Source organism: Cnephaeus nilssonii (genome assembly GCF_951640355.1).
Source record: "Cnephaeus nilssonii genome assembly, chromosome: 24".
NCBI classification, from domain to species: Eukaryota; Metazoa; Chordata; class Mammalia; order Chiroptera; family Vespertilionidae; genus Cnephaeus; species Cnephaeus nilssonii.
Window position 1 is genome coordinate 12,282,833 of NC_137095.1, and position 22,080 is coordinate 12,304,912.

Below are 22,080 nucleotides of genomic sequence, written 5' to 3' on the forward strand. Positions count from 1 at the left end.
ATGCTAATTGACCCTCATGCCATCACAAAGATGGCGGCGCCCACAGCCAATAAGGAGGGAATATGCTAGTTGACTGACATGCCCTCAAAGATGGTGGTGCCCACAGCCAAAAAGGAGGGAATATGCTAATTGACTGCCACATCCTCAAAGATGGCGGCACCCACAGCCACAAGATGGCGGCGCCTAGTCCCCTCAGCCCCACTGGGGCTGCAGGCACATGGCAAGGCCTCCGGAGTCCCTCAGCCCCCTCAGCACCCCAGCCGCCCAGGGTCGCCTGAGGCGCAGGCAAGCCTCGGATGGCAGCTGCCCAGCTGCCCAGGGTCGCCCAAGGCTCAGATAACCAGGGCCGGCCGAGGCTTGCGTTACCGTCAGTGGCAACAGCAGAGGTGTGATAGCGCATCACCTTCCCCTGATCGCCAGGTCGCCTCCTGCCCCTGAGGGCTCCCAGACTGTGAGAGGAGGCAGGCCGGGCTGAGGGACACCCCCTCTAGTGCATGAATTTTCATGCACCGGGCCTCTAGTATTATAATAATAGAGACAAGATCAGCCCAAATAAATAGGAAGAAACGGCAGCATTCATGCAGCAAGGGCACTGAAGTGAGAGCCAGGACTTGGTCTCAGTGTCTCTCAGCTTTAGAAAAACATTGCATTTCTGCCTCCTGGTTTCCTCATCTATAAACTATGTATTCTTTTCTTCCCACAATCCCCCCTCTCAGCAAACTGGGCATTAGGGTGGCTAAAAGCTCCCCCAGGTGACTCTAGTTAGCATCCACGGTTGAGAACCAGGGGGTTATGGGAAAGAGAAGAGGAACAAAAAGTTGTGAATCACACGTAGGGAGCAAGGCTCCCAGTGTGTGGGTCTTGGCAAACATTGAATACTTGAGTCAAGACCGACATTTCCTGAGGGTGGGTAGGGCAAAATTTCCCCCAAAGGAAAACTGGGTTGCTGTTTCCAATTCTACCAGTTGGTATTATTTGGAGTAGGCACCATTCAAACTAGGTATTATTTAAGAAACTGATGTTTAGGAAAATGAAGTGATTTCCCTAAAAACCTTAGAGGTAGTAAGGGACAATGATCAATCTGCTTGGCTCAATAAGCTAGCCTCGTGTACATGAAAGGGCCCTACCTTTTTAAAAAATATGTTTTTTATTGATTTCAGAGAGAGGAAGGAAGAGGGAGAGGGAGAGAGAGAAACATCAATGATGAGAATCATTGATCGGCTGCCTCCTGCACGCCCCCTACCAGGGATTGAGCCTGCAACCTGGGCATGTGTCCTGACCAGGAATCGAACCGGCAACCTCTTGGTTCATGAGTCGACGCTCAACCACTGAGCAACACAGGCTGGACCTAACATTTTTTAAAAATAGTCTGGAATCCATTTTCTCAGAGTGCTGGGATAACACATATGCTTCAGATCCTCCCAAACCTGAATTTGATTCCTGCTTCTCTTTCCTCTTACACCTGAAGGCCTTTCCTGCTTGTCCTAACAGCCGGCTTTGGGAGACCATTTCCCCAATTCTGTACCTACACCACTGCTGACCTGACACCTCATCTGGCCTCCCCAGGAGAACGTGACCACGCCCGCCCTGGCACCTTCCTTGAAGGTCTGGGACACTTGCCCAGGCTCCCTTGTGGTGGTGTCACGGTTTGTGTGCCCGTCTTAGTAAAATGCAGGTCACTTCCAAGGTGACACGTCCTCTAGTCTCTATCGTGGTGAGTCCACTGCCTACTAGAGTGTATGTACCCAGCTCACGCCTAGGGGCTGGATGGATAAACGGTGAATGTGTGCCAAGAGCTTCTGGTGGAATCTTTCTGGAACACTTGACTATTTTATTTTTATTTTTTTGTACATTTGGGCAACTCTTTATCTGTTTTGCAAAAATGGACAATTGGTTGCTCTATGCTGATGAATGTCAAGGATCTTCTAAGGTGGGACTTTAAAAAATAAAGGTGAGAAACATATTGCAGACCAAATACTCTCTCGTCTTCCGGGGTCAGAAAGGACACATTAGGGGAATTGCTAGAAATGCGTCTCTCATTTCCCTGTGTTTCCCTCCTCTGGGGCGCTTCCGTCACTTATCTGAATGCTTAAGAGGTGGTTGGGTTATTGTCAAGTCCTTAATGGTAAATATTTAATCAGTAAAAGCCTTCTTCAAGTCTCTCTAATGGTGTATGTAACAAGTAATGCAAGAAATACTCGACTCCTCTCAAATGCAGCCTGGACCACCTACAGAGAATGCGCAAACCTCCCCCGGAATTCAGAGAGCAATGTGCTGACCTGACTGTTCTGTTTCATGTTAGAAATGGAATTTCTTGAAAGCCTCCTGCATGCCCAGCTTCACTGGCATATTGGCATGCAGATTCTAACATGAAAGGCAAGTGCATGATGGAAAGCAGTGGCTGATTTTAGCACAAGAGAACCAAGGAATGACGTCATAGGGGCAATACCAGTCACCATTCCCAACAGGGGAAGCATGAGGCCAGAGGCAGTACTGGACCAAGTCCTGTTGCTCATGGACTCCGAGGGGTTCACCAGTCCTCATCCGAGGCAGGTGGGTATCTCTGACCAATATATTATTGATCAAAAAGGAAAACAATCAAGGCGCTTCTGAACTGATGTAAGAACCAATGGGTCACTGTAGGTGTATTTGGGAAAGATACAAGTATCATTTGTAATTATAGAACCAATCTTTACTCCAAATCTTTACTCCAATCTTTACAACCAATCTTTACTCTGCACAAAAAAACAGTGCAGAGCAGAAATTGAACCCGGAAAAGACTAGCATCTTACACTCGCTGTGATGTGTTCATTTTGCCAGTATTTTATAGGGGCCACAGCCCCTGATCAGATCCAGTCTGTCTTCCTGTTTTAAAGTGCGGGCCAAGTGCGGGATATCGCGAGATCTACACTTGACTCTGACATCTAGGGAAGCCACTGAGCAGCACCCAGGACCACAGAAACTATACTGTTAACCTCACTGACACACTCAGTTTTTCTGTGTTGAACTCGCTCCTCATACCACCGAAGTTGGGGGGAAACCTTGTCCTTGCTTAGACTTCTTTAAAAAATATACACTGAGTGGCCAGATTATTATGATCTCTGAACACATAATAATCTGGCTACTCAGTGTAGTTTTTATTGATTTCAGAGAGGAAGAGAGAGGGAGAGAGAGAAACATCATCGATATGCCACCTCCTGCACACCCAACAAGGGGATCGATCCCGAAACCTGAGCATGTGCTCTGACAGGGAATGGAACCGTGATGGAACTGTGACCTCCTGGTTTACAGGTTGCTGCTCAACCACTGAGGCACACCGGCCAGGCTGCTTAGCCATGTTTATTTCCTCTGCTCACAAGGAGAGTTCATGTACAATGCAGGGAAGTCCATGTTAGACCTTGCCCTGGGGAACATTTTTCTTATTTTCCCACTGCTTCTCTCTTGCTGGCAGAAGGCTAGACTCAAGAACATCAAGGTATTGGAACCAGAATGGCAGCAAAGGGGTATATGGTTCTAGAAAAAAGCCAGAGGGACCAGGACTCATGCTTCTAAGTGGCAGGCCAGTTGATTTAAGAGCAAATAACAGAGCTAGATAACTGGGAGTAGGAGGGAGACTCATTGAAGCGTTTTATCATTTTTATAAGTGTGTTAAAATACATTTTTTTATGCTGAATAAGTGACCCTGGGAGTCCTGGATAAGATTATATTTGACAACCCTTAGCAAGCACTGTATTATTAGTGGGACTTAAAAGCCAGTAATTTCCGCGTAATTACGGTATTATATTGATGACATTTCAATGCAACCCTTTACGGCATCTTCTAACATCTCTCCCCTGTCTGGATAAGGCAGTAATATCTTCACATCTTGCAAGTTCTGTTTGTTATTCTGTGAGCTGTTACAGAGACTTGCATGTCTGGAACCCCTCTGTAATCAATTATTAATCTCTCCCATGATTACTCCCTGGTTACAGGAATTCTGGCTCTCCTTTCTGGTTCTCATTGAAAAAGCGACATAACACTAATATTAATTTTGTAAAATAACAGTCACCCATAATCCCCAGACCCTAATATAACTTTTCTGATTAGCATATACTTTCTAGCTTTTGCCTTTATGAATACATATTTATTACTTGCAACAGACCATATGCAAAATTTAATATTTCTAAGTTAGCATTGTGTCATGAAAATGACCTTTTTCCTATGTAATTTCGAGATGTAATTTTAATATTTAGCTATGTTTATGCAAGTTAATGTACCATCACATCTAAAGTAACTCTCCATTATTCATCATTAAAGGCTGTTTGCAGTCATTACAGTGAGGGCTGAAATGAAGACTTTTGTGGAATGAATTTCTTGTTCACCTTCATCCCCTCCAGACCCTGGCACAGAATCTGGTAGACAATAGGCATGAACAAATATTTTAAAAGTGAATTAACAAATGATACTTTTGTTTCCTTCTGATGGCATTTCTTCAGGATGAACTTTCAAGAATAAGAGAGATTACTGGGTCAAAGGGTCAAAGTTCTTCACATGTACTTGTACATCGCTTTTTAAAATATTTATATCAATTCTTTAAAGCTTTCACTATTATTATTACTTCAAATTTTGGTCATCGAAGTGGTGCCCTGGCGTTGTTTTAATTTGCACAGTACGACGTATACAGCATCATATTCCTAGTGGTTATTCTACTTGCCTCTTTCTCCCAATGGACGTCTGGAGAGCATCCTGATCCAGCTCCACCTCCCGGTGCTCAGCCCAGGGCTTGGTATGTAGTAGATGCTCAATGACTATGAAGCCAATGATCCGCAGAACACTTCTGACCACTATGCTGCTGGGACATCTAAATAAAAATTAAAAAGAGGAGTGGTTAGAGCAAACGTTCCAACTCTGCTTTCTATGTCTATTGGGACCAAGTGGGATAAGGTCAGGAAAATGGAGATATGAATACCTCTGTCTCATAGAGTTGTGATGCTCTAATATAAATATATAGGAGCTAATGGAAATAAATGCCCAACTCAATGAAAACACTCGACAAAACACTCGCTTTATCTGGGCCCATTTAGCTAAGGAGTCTGCCTCGTTTCCTTTATAAAATTGAATGAGCTTGCCCTGGCCAGTGTTCTCAGTGGTTAGAGCATCGGCCCGCACCTTGAAGGATCTCAGGTTTGATTCCCAGTCAAGGGTACATACCTGTGTTGGGATGGGTGCGAGAGGCAACCAATTGAGGATTAACAAAGCAAACAAACAAAAAATTAAGTGAGCTCATAATGTGTTACAAATATTAATTTGTTGGTAGTTTTACCAAATTTCGGGCAAATTTTTCATATTGTGTACTTTTAAATTTTATTTTTCTTATCAGATTAGTATGTTTTAAAGTGTTTTATGTATTTGAAATGGTCCTTCTTTGATTTAGTATTTTTTTCCAGCTTCATGCTGAAAAAGGTCTTGGTCAAATGTTCCTAATTACTGTACTTTGAGTATGTTTTAAGAACTAAAATTTAAAATCTGTTTAACTCGGTAATGTAGCCAGAGTTTGTGTAGGCTCATAGCATAATGTACAAACATAACTTCACTCTCCCCTTCTCAACTTGCTATCTCATCACTACTAATTCACATGGTAATTACTTAAGTAATGTGTCACATACTGACCAATTCTGAGGGTTTGTCTGTTAACTTTGGTGTCAGTGCCATACTGCTTAATTGCTTTTGGCTGTATAATACATCCTAATATTTAGTTGGCTAAGGCCCTCTCCATGCCTCTTTCCAGCTTCTCAACACCACAATGATCTTACTTTGAACTATCTTTCTATTGATAATTTTTCTATTATAGTTGACATACGATATATCAGTTTCAGGTATACAGTATAGTGGTTAAACATTTGTATAACTTACAAAGTGATTCCCCTGATAAGCCTAGCACCCACCTGACACCATACATCGTTATAATATTATTGACTCCATTCCCTGTGCTGTACTTTACATCCCCATGACTATTCTGTAACTACCAATCTGTACTTCTTTTTTAAAAATATATATATATATATATATTATTGATACTTTACAGAGAGGAAGGGAGAGGGAGAGGGATAGAGAGTTAAAACATCGATGAGAGAGAAACATCGATCAGCTGCCTCCTGCACACTCCCCACTGGGGATGTGCCGCAACCAAGGTACATGCCCTTGACCGGAATCGAACCTGGGACCCTTCAGTCCGCAGGCCGACGCTCTATCCACTGAGCAAAACCGGTTAGGGCCAATCTGTACTTCTTAATCCCTTCACGTTTTTCACCCGAGCCTCTGTAGTCCTAGCCACCCTCTCCTCAAAGAGGACTGGGGTCACGGGCCACTGTCTACCTGCTCACACTGGTGTTTTCTTCCTATTTCACAAGCATCCCTCTGCTAATATGCGCTTAGGAAAACAAAAAGGTGGACTTAGAGGGATGATGGAAGAGAGCATATTTCGTGTGGATGTAAAGTTTACATCAATGAGTCTAGCATCAAAGTCACCTGCCTGGTGCTCTGATGGGTTTTGAAATCTGCAGGGTCTGAACAATCTACTGGATCCCTGTAGGAGTCTACCTATGCATACCTGAATTTTATTTCCATTATAGGAATTTGTCCAATGTTTGTGTGGCCAATAATTGAATCATAAAGGCAACTGGTTCAATGGGCATAAAGATGCCTTGTGCTTTAGTTTCAGCCTGGCAATAACAACATGATTTTCCCTTCAGAAGTAGCAAGCAAAGGTATTTTTATGGCTATAAAAACTTGACATCACTGAGCGGTCCAGTTTTAATCCAGTGGAGTGGATATGTAACAACTTATTTTTCCTTCTGTTTTTCTGACACTGTTATTGGTACAAAAACTTTCACCCTTTCTTTCCACATTTGTTCCCGATGCACAAAGCTCAAAGCCACTTAACAGAATTGCCTTGTGACCAGCCCAGTGGCTTTCCTTAGCTTGAGCTGCTGGTTCCAAATGCTGATCATAATATTACCAATACAATGCCCAGTAATTCAAATCACTCTCCAATAAATCAAGTTATTAACAAGTAGTGTTATGAAAAAAACATATGTAAAAGTAACACATAGTTTTACATTTTTTCTCAATATTTTCCAATGAGATTATTTTGATTGATCAAGGAAGAAACATGGAAAAAAGGAAGGGAGGGAGGGAGGGAGGGAGGGAGGGAGGGAGGGAGGGAGGGAGGGAGAAAGGGAAGACGCTCAGGGCTATATTAACAAAGTTTCATTGATTGGGTGGCTTAAACAACAGAAATTTATTTTCTCACAGTTTCTGAGGCTAGGAGTTCAAGGCCAAGGTGTCAGCAGGGCTGGTTCTTGTCAAGGGCTGTAGGGAAGATCTGTTACAGACCTCTCTCCTCGGCTCGGACATGGTTGTCACCTCCCCATATCTTCACACCGTCTTTTCTCTGCGTCTCTGTGCCCTAATCTCCTCTTCTAAGGACACCAATTTGATTAGGACCCACCCTAAGGACCTCATTTTAATGTATTTGGTGTACCATTTAATAATACGGATTTGGTGTACCGGTTAACAATGCGGATTTGAGGTACCATTTAGTAATGCAGATTTGGTGTACCGTTTAATAATGCACACTTGGTGTACCGGTTAATAATGCACACCAAATTACCTCTTTAAAGACCCTATCTACAAACAGTTAGGAAGATACTGAGAGTTAGGACTTCAACACATGATTTTAGGGGGGATATAACAGTCCTTACCACCCATCAACTTGCAGTGAGAATTAGGAAATCTTTGAACAGTAAAAGGAAAAGAAATCACTCACTCAAATCAGAGTGAGGCATTCCTAATATTTTGACATTTTTCCTTCCCAGTTTCATTTTTTGTAATGTGTAGTTTTGTTAACATGACTGAAATCATACTATATACACAATTTTGATTCTAGCTTTCTCCAATTAATGTTATAAAATGAGCAGTTTACGTGTATTACACATTTACATTTTACGTTATTTTCTCTAAGTTTGGGGATCACAATGAATTTGCCTTATGAAAAGCATTTCATCATCTGATTCTGTTTTTGCCATCAATTTGTTTCTATAACAAGAGATGACTTATTTATTGGATGTCTAAAACAACTTAAGAATGAGATTCTGCTTTTTTTCTTAACCAATGTATTTTTTATAAAACTGTATGTCTGTCCATTTTTTTCTTTCTGGTCTTACATCTGCCTAGGTTTTTTATTTTATTTATGCATACTGGTATTTATGGCTTTTAATAAGACATAATTCATTGCCTTTTTAAATTTTAATACAATGTAATATTTATATAAAGTTCATCTCTTTTATATTAGTTGTTTACTCTTCTCATTTTTAAATGGTTCATTAATTATTTTTCTCTGGGTTTCCTTTGTTAGATTTACCAACAATCTATTTATTATGCTATGGTTTTCCAGAGGTAGTCATGATTATTTATTTATTATTTCTAATATTTTTGTATATTTGTCTAAATTTGTTTCTTCTTTTATCTTTATTTACATCCTTTTAAATTCTCTTGAAATGTTTGTTCTATGAAAATTCTAACTAAATTCACAGATTAATTTTCTCTAAAAAATTATCTTACATACTATACTGTCACCTACTTATGAGTTTTATAAAGGAATGAAGCAATTTTACTTTTATTTTAAACATTCTGTCCTTATATCCTTAATGAATTCCTTAAATAAGAAGTTATGCAGGAGAGTGAGATTGTCGGATGTTTTTTTCTTTTCTTTTCTTCTTTTTTTAATCCTCACTCAAGGATATTTTCCCCATTGATTTTTAGATAGTGAAAAGGAGGGAGAAGGGGGGAGAGAGAGAGATTTAATACATTTTTTCTTCTGTAGAATTATTTCTGTTTAAAAATATATATTTTTTTATCTATTTCAGAGAGGAATGAAGAGGGAGAGAGAGATAGAAACATCAACAATGAGAGAGAATCACTGATCAGCTGCCTCCTGCACACCCCACACTGGGGATCGAGCCCGCAGCCTGGGCCTGTGCCCTGACAGGGAATCAAACCATGACCTCCTGGGTCATAGGTCGATGCTCAATCACTGAGCCTGCCAGCTGGGCTAGAATTATTTCTTCAGATAAAATTCTGGGACCAGGATTATAGAGGCCAAAAACATGAACCCCTAAACACCTTCTTGCAGATAGCGCGTGCACAAGTCCAGGGAGTACTCCTCATAGGCTTACATTGGAATGTCACCCGCTGAGGCCCACTGCTTCACCTGCATGACCTTGAGTGGCAGCCCTGTAACGCATCCTGAAATACCAGCCTATTGCTAGGTCACGTCTTGAGCATTAGCCCAAAGGAGTCTTAAGAATAAAACACCAGCGCTGGCCAGTTTTCTCAGTGGTTAGAGCATAGGCCCTCGGACTGAAGGGTCAGGGTTCAATTCCCGGTCAAGGACATGTACCTTGGTTGCAGGCTCGATCCCAGGCCCTGGTCGGGGCTCATGCAGGAGGTAACCAATCCATGTGTCTCTTGAGACACATCCATGTTTCTCTCTTTCTCTCAAATCAATAAAAATTTTTAAAAATGTACTTTTTTTTAAAATGAGTGCTCAGCCTGGTGTTCCCTCCCTGATTTAGTATGAATAAATGTCTCCGTCCTTTGTCACAGGCTTCCCTGTCTTCTTCCTGTCACTTGGCATCTTTGTGTCCCTGTGCATTTTCCATAACTCAGGATGCCAAGCCTCCCGACCAGTTAAACGCAGTCAGCACCTCGTGCAGAGGCAATTTCGTTTCTGCGACCAGCAGCGATAATCCACGAGAAGGCTGGTTCGCCTGCCGTGGAGTGGAAATGGGCAGCAGGTGGTTTTCAGTCATTTCGACAGCACCTCATTGAGCTGGCGCCTCTTTCTAAAGCACAGCAGGAAAATTGCTCAGTTGTCAATCCATACATGCCATTTTGTAAGAATTTCCCTTAAAAGCTTGCCTAATTGATGACAAAAGCCATTGGCTGCCTTTGACCAGGGTTAGAGCATTAAAATAATATAATCGGTTACTTGATTTCCTGTAGCTGTTTCGAACTCAGTTATGTTTTATTTCAAGAGGCCAGGTTACATGCATTGTGACCTATGCTGTTCATAGCTTTAGGAATCTATATATATAAAAGGCTACTATGCAAAGTGTCCCCCCAGGAGTTTGACCAGAAGACCGGGAGTTCGATCGCTTGCTATGATCACCAGGGGGCAGTGCTAAATGAAGGAAGGCCGCAGGCAGCAGCGGGCAGCTGGGGAAGGGAGGCCCCAGCCGGCAGCCAGAGGCCCTGATCTGCCCTGATCGCTGGCCAGGCCTAGGGACCCTACCCGTGCACGAATTTCATGCACTGAGCCTCTAGTTAATTATAAAGCAGATCCTCCAGATATGATCTGGGTTGATTCTCATTCTAATCCCAAGACCAGTATCCTGGTTAACATTAGTCCCCCAAAAGAAATAAAATTCTATGTATAAAGAGAAAAGATTTTTTTTTTTAATGTTGAATTCCATGCTACAGTGAAGACATTAGGGATCATTAGGCCAAGACATATCTGAAGTATAAGTGTAAACATTTGATTCCAGGCTGATTTATTCCTCTGAAAAACAAACCCGCCATAAATGGTAAACACCATGTCTGGACTCCGGTAAAATCCCAAACCCTGTTATTTAGAACTGATTGGTTGCTCTGCGGATGTTGATTTTGAGTGAACTCCAAAAAGAATCATTGGAAGAAATAATTACTTTTTCAGTTTACAAATTCGATGCAGTTGGTTGCCTCATGTAACCCCTGAGTTCTCTCTCTTCTGTGGTTTTCATCAATTTTATACTTAATACCTGTTACTAAAATGGAAAAATTTTTCCAAATATGATCTAGAGCTATGGCATTGATTTTAATGAGAAGAAGCATATCTTGCATCTATGTGAATAATGCGTTCAGAAGTTTCCTGAAGGTTTGAACCCCTCCGTCCAGTCCTCCGGCCTTGACCCACTGGGGCCAGAGACACAAGTGAAGGCAGACCTCTCCCCTGAGTCTGTAACACCTGAATCATCAAGTTTCCAGGAGCAGAACCCCACGAACATGTCAGAGCCAGAGAGGTGAGTCAATTATCCAATGGACCAGCCAATTTGGGCAGACAAATCAGACGCAAGTTAGTGATGAGGAAATTTTAAAGGCCAATGTTTGGGTAACCACCAAGAAGTACAACGGCTAATCCTATGTTAACAGTATGTTTAGTTTTCTAAGAAACTGCCAGACTATCTTCCAAAGTGGCTGCGCCATTCTGCATCCCACCAGCAATGGATGAGAGTCCCTGTTGCTCCACATCCTCACCAGCATTTGGTGATGTCTGTGTTCTTGGTACATTTTATTTTAGTACTAGAGGCCCGATGCACAAAATTTGTGCAAGGGGCTCAGCCCCTGCCAGCCACAGTGGCCGCCTCTGCCTCGGATCCTGCCACCGCAGCTTCATCCAGAAGGTTGTCCAGAAGGACGTCTGGTCTAATTAGCAGACTATGCTTTTATTATTATAGATGTGTCTCATGCAATACTTCAGACGCACTTGGACACACAATAAATGGCATGTGTTTACCTGAAATTCCAATTTACCTGGGCGTCCTGTACTTTATCTGACACTCACACTCTTGGGAGACAGAAGTCGGTGCTGACCTCTTGCCCTATGACCCCTGTCCCTCCCGCCCCCTCCCCCCCCCTACCCCCCCGTTCTAGGGTCCAGAGGAGCCAGCAGCCTGCAGGCATGCCCCGTTTGCTCAGTAAATGTGCAGTAAGATCGGTGGGTAAATTGGACATTGTGGAAATTCATAATCAGACGATACCTACAAACACCATGAGATAAATTACCCATATTAGCTTTTACTTAAACTATAATTGAATATGTGAATAGAAAATGAGTGTAATGTATTGATACCATCTGGTGCTCCAATTTTATACCCGGTTTTTTCATCTGTGTTAATTTAAACATGATTGAATTTTTCTCCTACATGTGGTTTTGTTTTATTAATTACTCTGTTTTCACTAAAAGACTATTGTATTGACCATAATGCTAGGTGGAGCTAATAATTTGTAAGTAATAGAAGAAGCCAATGTTCTTACCAGTTATACACATGCTAAGACTCGATAGTTCACCTCAATACCAGGACTGAGCACTTCCCAACCATACACTGCCTCCCCAAAAAATGCATGTCAATAGATTTGAATTCATTCACGCATGTATCCTTCTGTATCTCTGTTTACTGCCTACTACCTGCCAGGGACTTGCTGAGTCCTAAGGACAGAATGAGATATTGACATAGGTGGTCCCAGCAGCTATGGCATCTCAGCCTGGTGAGAGATTCAGACCTATAAACAGATAAGGACAGTGCGACTCACTAAGACTCAATTACAGTGCTCTGGGGACACACGGGAAGGAGTCCCTAATATGATAGAAAGGAGAAAAGTGAGTAGAGAGATAAATGAGCAAAAGGAGAGGCAGCCAGAGAAAATGAGCCAAGAGGCCGCAGGAAAAGGCTTTTAACACGATTCCCGGCTCCATTGTTCAGCTGAGTGCTTTAGGCGTGTATAGGACTCAGTGGTTTAAGAAGCACATTCAGAGATTGTCATACACACACGAACGTTTCTGCCTTAAACTTGGGTTGCTATGGTGTTATCTTTATAAGACAAAGAAAGGCGGTAACATGTTCCAGGGTAAAGGAGGCTAGCGATCTGTAATTGAGTACAAAGCCTGACCCTGGGCCGGATCCCATCGTGGAGGGAGATGCTGTGAAGACCAGAATTGGGTCAACTGACAAAATAGGGACAGGAGCAGTGGGTTAAGCTATTGCATCCTGTTACGGTCAGGAAGCTGCTAACTGTACTGTGTTACATAATAGCCTTATTCTTAGGAAATCCAGACTGAGGTGTTCACGTGTTAAAGACCATGATGTGCGTGACTTATCTTCAAGTGCACATGCCTGGGTTGTGGGCTCGATCCCCGGTGTGAGGCGTGCAAGTGGAGGCTGATCAATGTTTCTCTTGATGCATATATTAACATATATGTGTGTGTACATATGGAGAGAGAGTACAAATGACAAATGATGAAGGAAATAAGGTAAAATGTTAACAATAGCTGAAATAGGGCACCTATGTTCTCAGTATACTTTTCTTTTCTTAAATGATTTTTCCATTGATTTTAAGAGAAAGAGGGAGGGAGAAGGAGAGAGATAATGTGTTGTCCCCTTGGTCGGGACTTGCAAGAAGTGTTGTTGTTTTGAAATTCAAATTTATCTGGGTATCCTATAGTATACTACATTGTATCCTATATTATGGCGAGCTTCCCAGTAGGTTCTCGACAAGCATTTGTTGCATCTACACTAATAAAAGAGAAATATGTAAATTGACCGAACCTCCATGATGCCCACCAGCCAATCAGGAGGGAATATGCAAATTAGCAGGACAAAGCTGGCAGCGGCTCTGCCCCCCCAGCTCCTCCAGGCACAGAGCAGCCAGGCGGGGCAGGACACCTGCTATGAGGGGGAGGGCAGGGGGCGGAGGGAGCTACAGGAGTGGCACTCCGGCCAGAGCAAAGCAAAGACTGCAGACTCCGGCCGAAATCAGCCAAGACGGAAGGCGGCGGCCAGAGCGAAGGCCTGGGTCCCGGGTGCCAGAGGAAAACTGGTGCTGGCAGCCAGGTGAAGGAAGGCCTATTGCACAAAACTTCATGCAATGGGCCTCTAGTTTATGAATAAAATAAGAAAGGAATGAAGCTTACCAAGTGCTTACTACATCCTTTCCATCTCACTGCCCTCTCCCACAGGTGTGTACGAGTTTGACGCACTAGCCCTTTTTCTTTGTGGTTTCTGGGGATGTCACCTGTGCCCCAGGGGGAAGCGCTCCTAACAGAGTCAGAGAATACAAAAGGTAAAGGTTTGCGTGTACGATGGGAAAACTGCGAGGAATCACTGCTCAGCCAATGCTTTCTCCTCTGTCTAGTCTAGACATGGGCCACCGGGAGCAGAGGGAGGGGACAATTGTTCCTGAAAAGAGGGGCTTCTGCCCTAACCGGTGTGGCTCAGTGGATAAAGCATCGGCCGGCGGACTGAAAGGTCCCAGGTTCGATTCCGGTCAAGGGCATGTACCTTGGTTGTGGGCACATCCCCAGTAGGGGTGTGCAGGAGGCAGCTGATCGATGTTTCTCTCTCATCGATGTTTCTAACTCTCTGTCCCTCTCCCTTCCTCTCTGTAAAAAATCAATAAAATATATTTTTTTTTAAAAAGAGGGGCTTCTTTTCCCACCTGGTTGAATATTGGGTCCACAGGACCAGGAGGGTTCCCAGGGAGATTGGGGAATCCAAAAATTGAGGAGCCCTCTGTCCTCCTTTCTGTCCTGCTCCGTGGGAGCCTGGATTCACCAGCCACTGCTGTGCAGCACTAGCTCCCAAATCTCTTGGCATACAGCACTAGGCGTTCATTTTTGCTCGCAGGTTTGCAGCTTGGTCGTGGTGGCTCTGTTTCAAGCTGTGGGTCTCTGCACTGCGGTCTCTTTGAGGGTTGTTCTCTGTCTTTTCCAGGGGTTGCTGAGAGCCCTCAGGCATCAGCTTCTGGCCTCGGCTATGCAAAAACCAGGAGGGAAACTTCATGGGTGAATGAAGCCACTTTCCCTGTAGGAGCCTGGAAAAGGACTCCCAACCAAGACCAGTGGAGTCCAAGAGTGTCTCTCCGGAGCGGCTTTGAGAACACACAGCTCGCCACCTCCAGGCAGCCCCCTGGGAGTGCTGCTGAAGAAGAGGAAGGCTGGGGCAGTTGCTGGCTCTGGGGCAGGCAGGTGAGAAGCTGCTGGTGGACTCTGGCTGCAGCCTTCCAGTTTGACTGCCTCCATTAACACTCTATGTATCATGTCTCTGCACTGGGCCTTGTCAGCCGCTGAGTCAGTAGGGGGAGTATTTAATTAAAATCACTGTGATGCTGTGGAAATGAGAGATTGGGAAGCCAGCCAAGCCCCCCAGCCCTTCTCCCTCGCCGGTCCTTCTGTGCAGACTGCCAGGCTGGGGCCGGTGACCCTCCCTCTGTCCTCTCACCAGGCAGATGGCACACTTGAGCTTCGACCATCAAGAGGGTGGCGCTGGAGCGTTTGACAGCTGTGCGCCGGAATGGAGGGGACAGCTTCTGTTCCATTTGACAAATCATTGCGAGGAGGCTGGTGGCAACAGTTAGAAGGGAAGTTGTGTTGTTACTAGATTACATGGAACCTGCTTCCAAGGGTGATGTGCACCAGAGGGTGTGGAGAATGGAGAAGCAAAGGATCCTTTTTCTTCGGAGTCTGAGCTGAGATCTGGCCCAAACTCGCCTGATGAGGTCTCTGGGAATGTGGGCCCCGCAGGTGGTCCAGGACAATATCCAACGGCCCTTCTCGCTTTCTAAGCCCACACCAAGCATTTGGGGTTTGATGGACCCCAGTGCGTAGCACACGGCAGAGGGGAGAGTGCTGATCACGAGTGCCCTGGAAGAGAAGACAGGGCAGGAGAGGTGCTCAGGGCGCCAGCCTGCTCCAGCCACTGAGGTAACGGAATGATATGAGATGGAGCAGAGGAGGGCCTCCCAGCACATCCCCTTACAACCGGGGACACGTGGGCCCAGAGCTGTGGACTCTCCCCCAGGATACAGGCTCATGAAGAAAAGGGGGAGCGAGGGGCAAGGGGCTCGAGTGCCTTCTCTCCACTGCTAGCCACACCTGCTATGGTCCAGACTCGAAGCTGGGCCCCAAGGCTTCAAACGTGAATAAGGTGCCACACCTGCCTTCCAGCACTGCTTCTCTGGCAGGAGACGGACGCTTGATGCAGTGTGTCAAGTCTCACTGTTTTTGGAAGCTTTCCTGGTCTCATCTATTACTGGCTTCCCCCCCTCACACATCCCCCTTAGCTGAGTGTGTGTGTGTGTGTGTGACTGTGTGTGTGTGTGTATGGTGAGTGTGTGTGTGTGTGAGTGTGTGTATGTGAGTGGTATGTGAGTGTGTGAGTGTGTGTGTGTGAGAAAGAGAGTGTGAGTGTGTGTGTGTGAGAAAGAGAGTGTGAGTGTGTGTGTGTGAGTGTGTGTGAGTGTGTGTGTGTGTGTGTGTGTGTGTGTGTGTGTGTGTATGCTCCGCGTTTGAGCCCCACGACCTTGGCATAGGACACCCTGGGGAACAAGAAACCAGCCTGCAGTCATCCTGACACTTTTGTGCATTTCTAATTCCTTACTTCATTGTTAAATTGCTTCTCAAGTTTAACCAGCCTCAGTACTTCACACGGACTACACTGAGTGGCCAGATTATTATGATCTCTGAACGCATAATAATCTGGCCACTCAGTGTGTGTGTGTGTGTGTGTGTGTGTGTGTGTGTGTGTGTGTATCTATATATATATATGTCTATCTATATAGATAGATAGATAGATAGATAGATAGATAGATAGATCTTAGAGGCCCAGTGCATGAATTTGTACATGGGTGGGTCCGGCCAGCCTGGCCAGGGGGAGGGGACATGGCGGTTGGCTGGCCTGCCTGCTGGTCAAACTCCCGGTTGAGGGGACAATTTGCATATTAGCCTTTTATTATATAGGATATACAATGAGTGGCCAGATTATTATGCGTTCAGAGATCATAATCATCTGGCCACTCAGTGTATTTCCAGGAGGGTCTGTCCTCAGATACTCCTCTTCCCCTCCCAAATCCACTTGTGCAAACTGGTTGAATAGCAGCGATGAGAAATAAGAAGTGGCTTTGCGCAGTGGAGACGGTCGGTCCTGTGCAAAGGGCATGGGTGTTGAGCACCCTGCCCACTCTCGCAGCTGCAAACAGGATGGGCTTGACAGTAACTCAACCAGATAAGGGTAACCAACTGCAAAGAGGAAATCAATGTGTAATTGACCAAATAGTATAAATAAGCAATGGGTAAGCTTCCCTTCCCGGGGACAGAGCTGTCTGGACCTGCTGCAGGTAAACAAGGCCACCTTGCGATGACAACCGTGTCTCATTCTGGAATAGAGCACACAAGGTGGCAAGCCCCGCACGGCCACTCCCCGAGCCAATCTGTCCCCAACATGCGACACATTACAAACCATCTACAAAAATAAGACTTGAGTCCTGTCTGGTTTGGCTCAGTGGTTAGAGCACCAGCTGGCACACCGAAGGGTCTTGGCTTCGATGCTTGGGCAAGAGCATGGGCTTCGGTTGCAGGCTCGATCCGCGGCATGCAGGTGGCAACCAATCGATGTGTCTCTCTCACATCGATGTTTCTCTCAGCCTCTCCCCCTCCCTTCCACTCTATCTCAAAGCAGTGGAAAAATATCCTCGGGTGAGGATTGAAAAATAGTAAGACTTGTGGCATTGCAATGATGTCCTTGTAAAATGTGCTTAGCAGAGTGTCAGCTGTTTCACCAATGAAGGTGAATACAGGTCAAGGTGTTCGCTTCCCAGGAATTCTGCTGCACATGCCACAGACATGTGCTTTTCGAAGATTCTCTGTGAGCTGTGTCCATTGCCACTTGGCCTTCCTCCCCCTGACAATATCCATCTCACTGTCCAATGGTTCCTCCTAGTGCCTGACTTCCCTGCCTAGCTGTGTCTTCCAGTCATCACTGCATCCTCAGGCCTCTACAAAGATTTCTGAATGTTGTTCACATCACCAGGGAGGTGAGGGAGAGGCTATGGCTTTTTAAAAAGACCCGCATGATTCCCAGCTCCCTAACCTTTCGGTGCCTTAGCTTCCTCATCTGAAAAATGGGCACATTATTCTAACCTTGAAGAATAATCATGAGGATCAAACTGACATTCACACCCTAGCCGGTTTGGCTCACTGGAGAGTGTCAGCCTGCGGACTGAAGGGTCCCGGGTTCGATTCCGGTCAAGGGCACACGCCCGGGTTGTGGGCTCGATCCCCAGTAGGGGGCGTGCAGGAGGCAGCCAATCAATGATTCTCTCTCATCATTGATGTTTCTATCTCTCTCTCTCCCTTCCTCTCTGAAATCAATAAAGAAATATTTTTTTAAAAACTGACATTCACTAGTCACTTCTGACTCATTGTTTTTACTCTCAATCCAGCTATTTACAGTGTGCATATTTTTCTTATTATGTCCTTCTAGAGTGATATCTATAATAATAAAAGCATAATATGCTAATTAGACCGGATGCCCTTCCAGACGACCTTCCAGACGAAGCCAGGGCTGCAAGGGAAGCCGGAGTCCCCGGTGCCAGGCGGAAGCCGGTGCCGGCAGCCGGGGGAAGGAAGGCCTACTCTTGCACGCATTTCATGCATCGGGCCTCCAGTAACAAATAAAATGGTTTTCCCGGCATTTTAACTTATTGGATAAAATCCCAGGGTTTCACCTGGTTAAGACCAATATTTTATCTGTTTAGCATCTGCAAGACATTGACAAGTGTACTTCTATCTGCTTTTTATTCATCATCATAGGGGGGAAATCTCATAGCCCTGTGAACTTAGCTTACTTTATTTATCCTGAACTGAAATAAGTAAATAAAAGTAGCAAATGGGAAACTAAATCACAGCCACAACACAGCAATTGCCTCTGGATGCCCTGTGTTTGGACATATCAATGTTTTGTATAAGTCTTAACTGCTTCTTCTTTTAAGTGAAATTACAAATAAATGCCATACTTACCAAGCGTAAACTCTGCAATTTCTTCCCATTATTCAATGCTGGATGAAACAGTGCAGTTAGAGTTCCTCAGGAGAAAATGAGCCGTTCTTGACAAGAAGAAAACTAGAAGCATGCCACTCTGCCCACAATCTGCAAGATTTGGCTCAACGTGTTAATGCTTTTAATTCCCATCTGAGTAGCAATGGGAACAAGCAATTCGTGGTCCATTTCCTGTTCTCGGGGTTTGCGCAAGGGCCAAGCAACCGAGGGGTGTTATTCTGACTCCAGAAACAGTTCCCACAGAGGAGAGAGCTTTGCGGACGCTGGGAGCACTTTATTCTTGCGGCTTGTTATTCCTTGAAGTAAAAGGTGTGTCAGAGCGTAGGATGCCGAAAGGAAGGCAAGGGTCCTTACTTCCGCTCCAGGCACTCGGCTTTGGTCAAAGCTCTCCCTCCATCAGTGGGGAGAAGACAGGGGATGAAGACCAATGTCTTTGTGCCTCTTACGCTGTGGGTATGTTTTTACAACGGATGTGCACTTCCTAGAGGCAGGACAGGAATGAAGGGTTATCTGGACTCATGTCTACTTTGCCAATGCCTCCCACAGAAATCACCTCCCTTTTCTGGCTCTCAGTCCCCCAACTATACAATGAAAGACTCGGAGGAGAGGCTCTGTATGTGTGTCGAGATCTATGCTTCTGCAGTTCCAGGAAGCAACATTTGCACTGGCCAAGCATATTTTCCCGATAATTCTCTCATTGGTGATGGAAAAATCATATTTATATTTTTATTGATTTCAGAGAGGAAGAGAGAAGGAAAGATAGAAACATGCCTCCTGCACGCCCCCTACTGGAGATCGAGCCAGCAACAGGGCATGTGCCCTGACCTGGAATCAAACCATGACCTCCTGGTTCAGAGGTTGATGCTCAACCACTGAGCCACACCGGCCGGCACATTTTTTGACTTTTAAATGTGGCAAGGATAAGATGCAAGTCAGTGACTTCAAAAACCTGGTTGTGCATGAAGATTGTCTAGGGCAGTGGTCGGCAAACCACGGCTCACGAGCCACATGCGGCTCTTTGACCCCTTGAGTGTGGCTCTTCCACAAAATACCACGTGCGGGCGTGCACGTACAGTGCGATTGAAGGAGTACCCTAATTAAGTTAATAACAATGTACCTATCTATATAGTTTAAGTTTAAAAAATTTGGCTCTCCAAAGAAATTTCAATCATTGTACTGTTGATAATTGGCTCTGTTGACTGAGTTTGCCGACCACTGGTCTAAGGAGATATTTTTCATTACACTTTTACTGAAGTATGATTAATACTCATGCAGAAAGGTATACCAACTGGTGCGTTTTCACAAAGTGAGCACAGCCCTATACCTAGTTGGACTGAGAAACAGGACCCTGCCGGCTCCCAGGGAGCTTTCAAAGCCCAGATCCCCAAGTCCTGGTGGGCCACTGAATCAGAAGCCATCGGGTCTGAGCCAGGGATCATTATCTCTAACAGGCTCCTGGCTGACGCTGTCGCTTGCAGACCTGTGAGGCAGACATCATTAATTTGTTACTGTTGTTCAAATACATAGGGAGGGCTCCGATCATCGCCATAGGAAGGACTCGGACTGCATCAGCGTGTCCGCCTGTGGGAAATCTGGTCAACCTGGAATCACCATCCCACAGGAAGAGGCTCAGCCCCAGGCCAGGCATTCTGCTCAGAGCCTCACGTGCATCCTTCCTAATCCCCACAATGACCCTGCAATGCTTGTGTCACACTCTTCCTTTACAGATGATGTAGCCAGAGCTCAGAAGGGTTCAACAAAGTACATGAAATCACACAGTCAGTATTAGGTTTAAAAGTTGATCAAATGCGCCGAAACCGGTTTGGCTCAGTGGATAGAGCGTAGGCCTGTGGACTGAAGGGTCCCAGGTTCGATTCCTGTCAAGGGCATGTACCTTGGTTGCGGGCACATCCCCAGTAGGGGGTGTGCAGGAGGCAGCTGATAGATGTTTCTAACTCTCTATCTCTCTCCCTTCCTTTCTGTAAAAAATCAATAAAATATATATTTTTTAAAAAGTTGATCAAATGCAAAAATCTACAGTCTTTCCATCCACCTTGTCCCACAGACTTCAACCTAAGATTAAAATCTGTTCCAACACAACCAACAAACAACCGCTGAATGCACGCCGGAGTGAGTAACGGCTGGCACAGGTGGTGGTTCATCATATTTTTCAATCATTGCCTCAGTTCCAGCACAGGTTAGTTCTCACTGTATTGTGGAGTTTCTATATAAAAGTTCCATTACTGTATCTTTTTTTTTTTTTTGAGATCAGATAAAGGTGTTTCTCCATTCATAGGATTTATAGAGGAATGCCTTCACTCTAGAAATGCAGTTTTGGTCAGATGGGAGGGTGAGGCGCTGCACGTATTCTTTTATTGATTGGAATTTTTGTTATAGCGGTTCTTGTTGGAAAAAATGTTAGCTATCTTTTAGGGCTTAAAAGGGGTACATAAATGCTCCCCCCGCACACACCCAGTTTTGTCTAATTTTGTGGTTAATTGTAGAGGCAAATAGAATCAATATTCCATAAAACCCTTGAAATTCACAATAGACTCTCCCATGGATCCCCCCCCCCCCATCACTTTGTTTTACTTTATCATTCTTTTAGTTTTCATATTTTGGGGGCTGGAGATTAGTACCTTCCATCTGACATGCATACTCTTTTTTGTTGTTGTTAATCCTCACCCAAGGATATTTTTCCATTGATTTTTAGAGAGAAGGGGAGGGAGGGAGAGACACGGAGAGAGAAACATCGATGTGAGAGAGACACATTGAATGGTTGCATCCAGCACACACCCAACCAGGGGCAGGGATCAAGCCTGCAACCGAGGTACATGCTCTTGACCAGAACTGAACCCAGGACCCTTCAGTCCCAGGGCTGATGCTCTATATATTGAGCCAAACTGGCTAGGGCTAACATGCATCCTCTTAAAAGATATTTGAAGTGTGATAGTGAGTAGGAATGACAAAGGTGGAAAAGACAGAGCCTCGGCCTGTGGACTGAAGGGTCCTGGGTTCGATTCCAGTCAAGAGCACATGCCTGGGTTGCAGGCTCAATCCCCAGTGGGGGACGTGCAGGAGACAGCCAATCAATGATTCTCTCTCATCATTGATGTTTCTATCTCTCCCTCTCCCTTCCTCTCTGAAATCAATAAAAATATATTTTTTTTAAAAAAAGAAAGAAATGACAAAGGTAGAAAGGACTGAGGTCAGAAGATGGATCAAATCACGTCTTCTCGCAGCTAACCAAGACCCCGATGTCATAATGATAAATACTAACAAAATTAGATCTAGTGGAGGAAGCTGGAAGTGAGGACTGATTAAGAACGAATGGCAGTGACTTACTCATGGGATTACATGCCACCTTTCCTTGGACAACAGATCTGAACTAG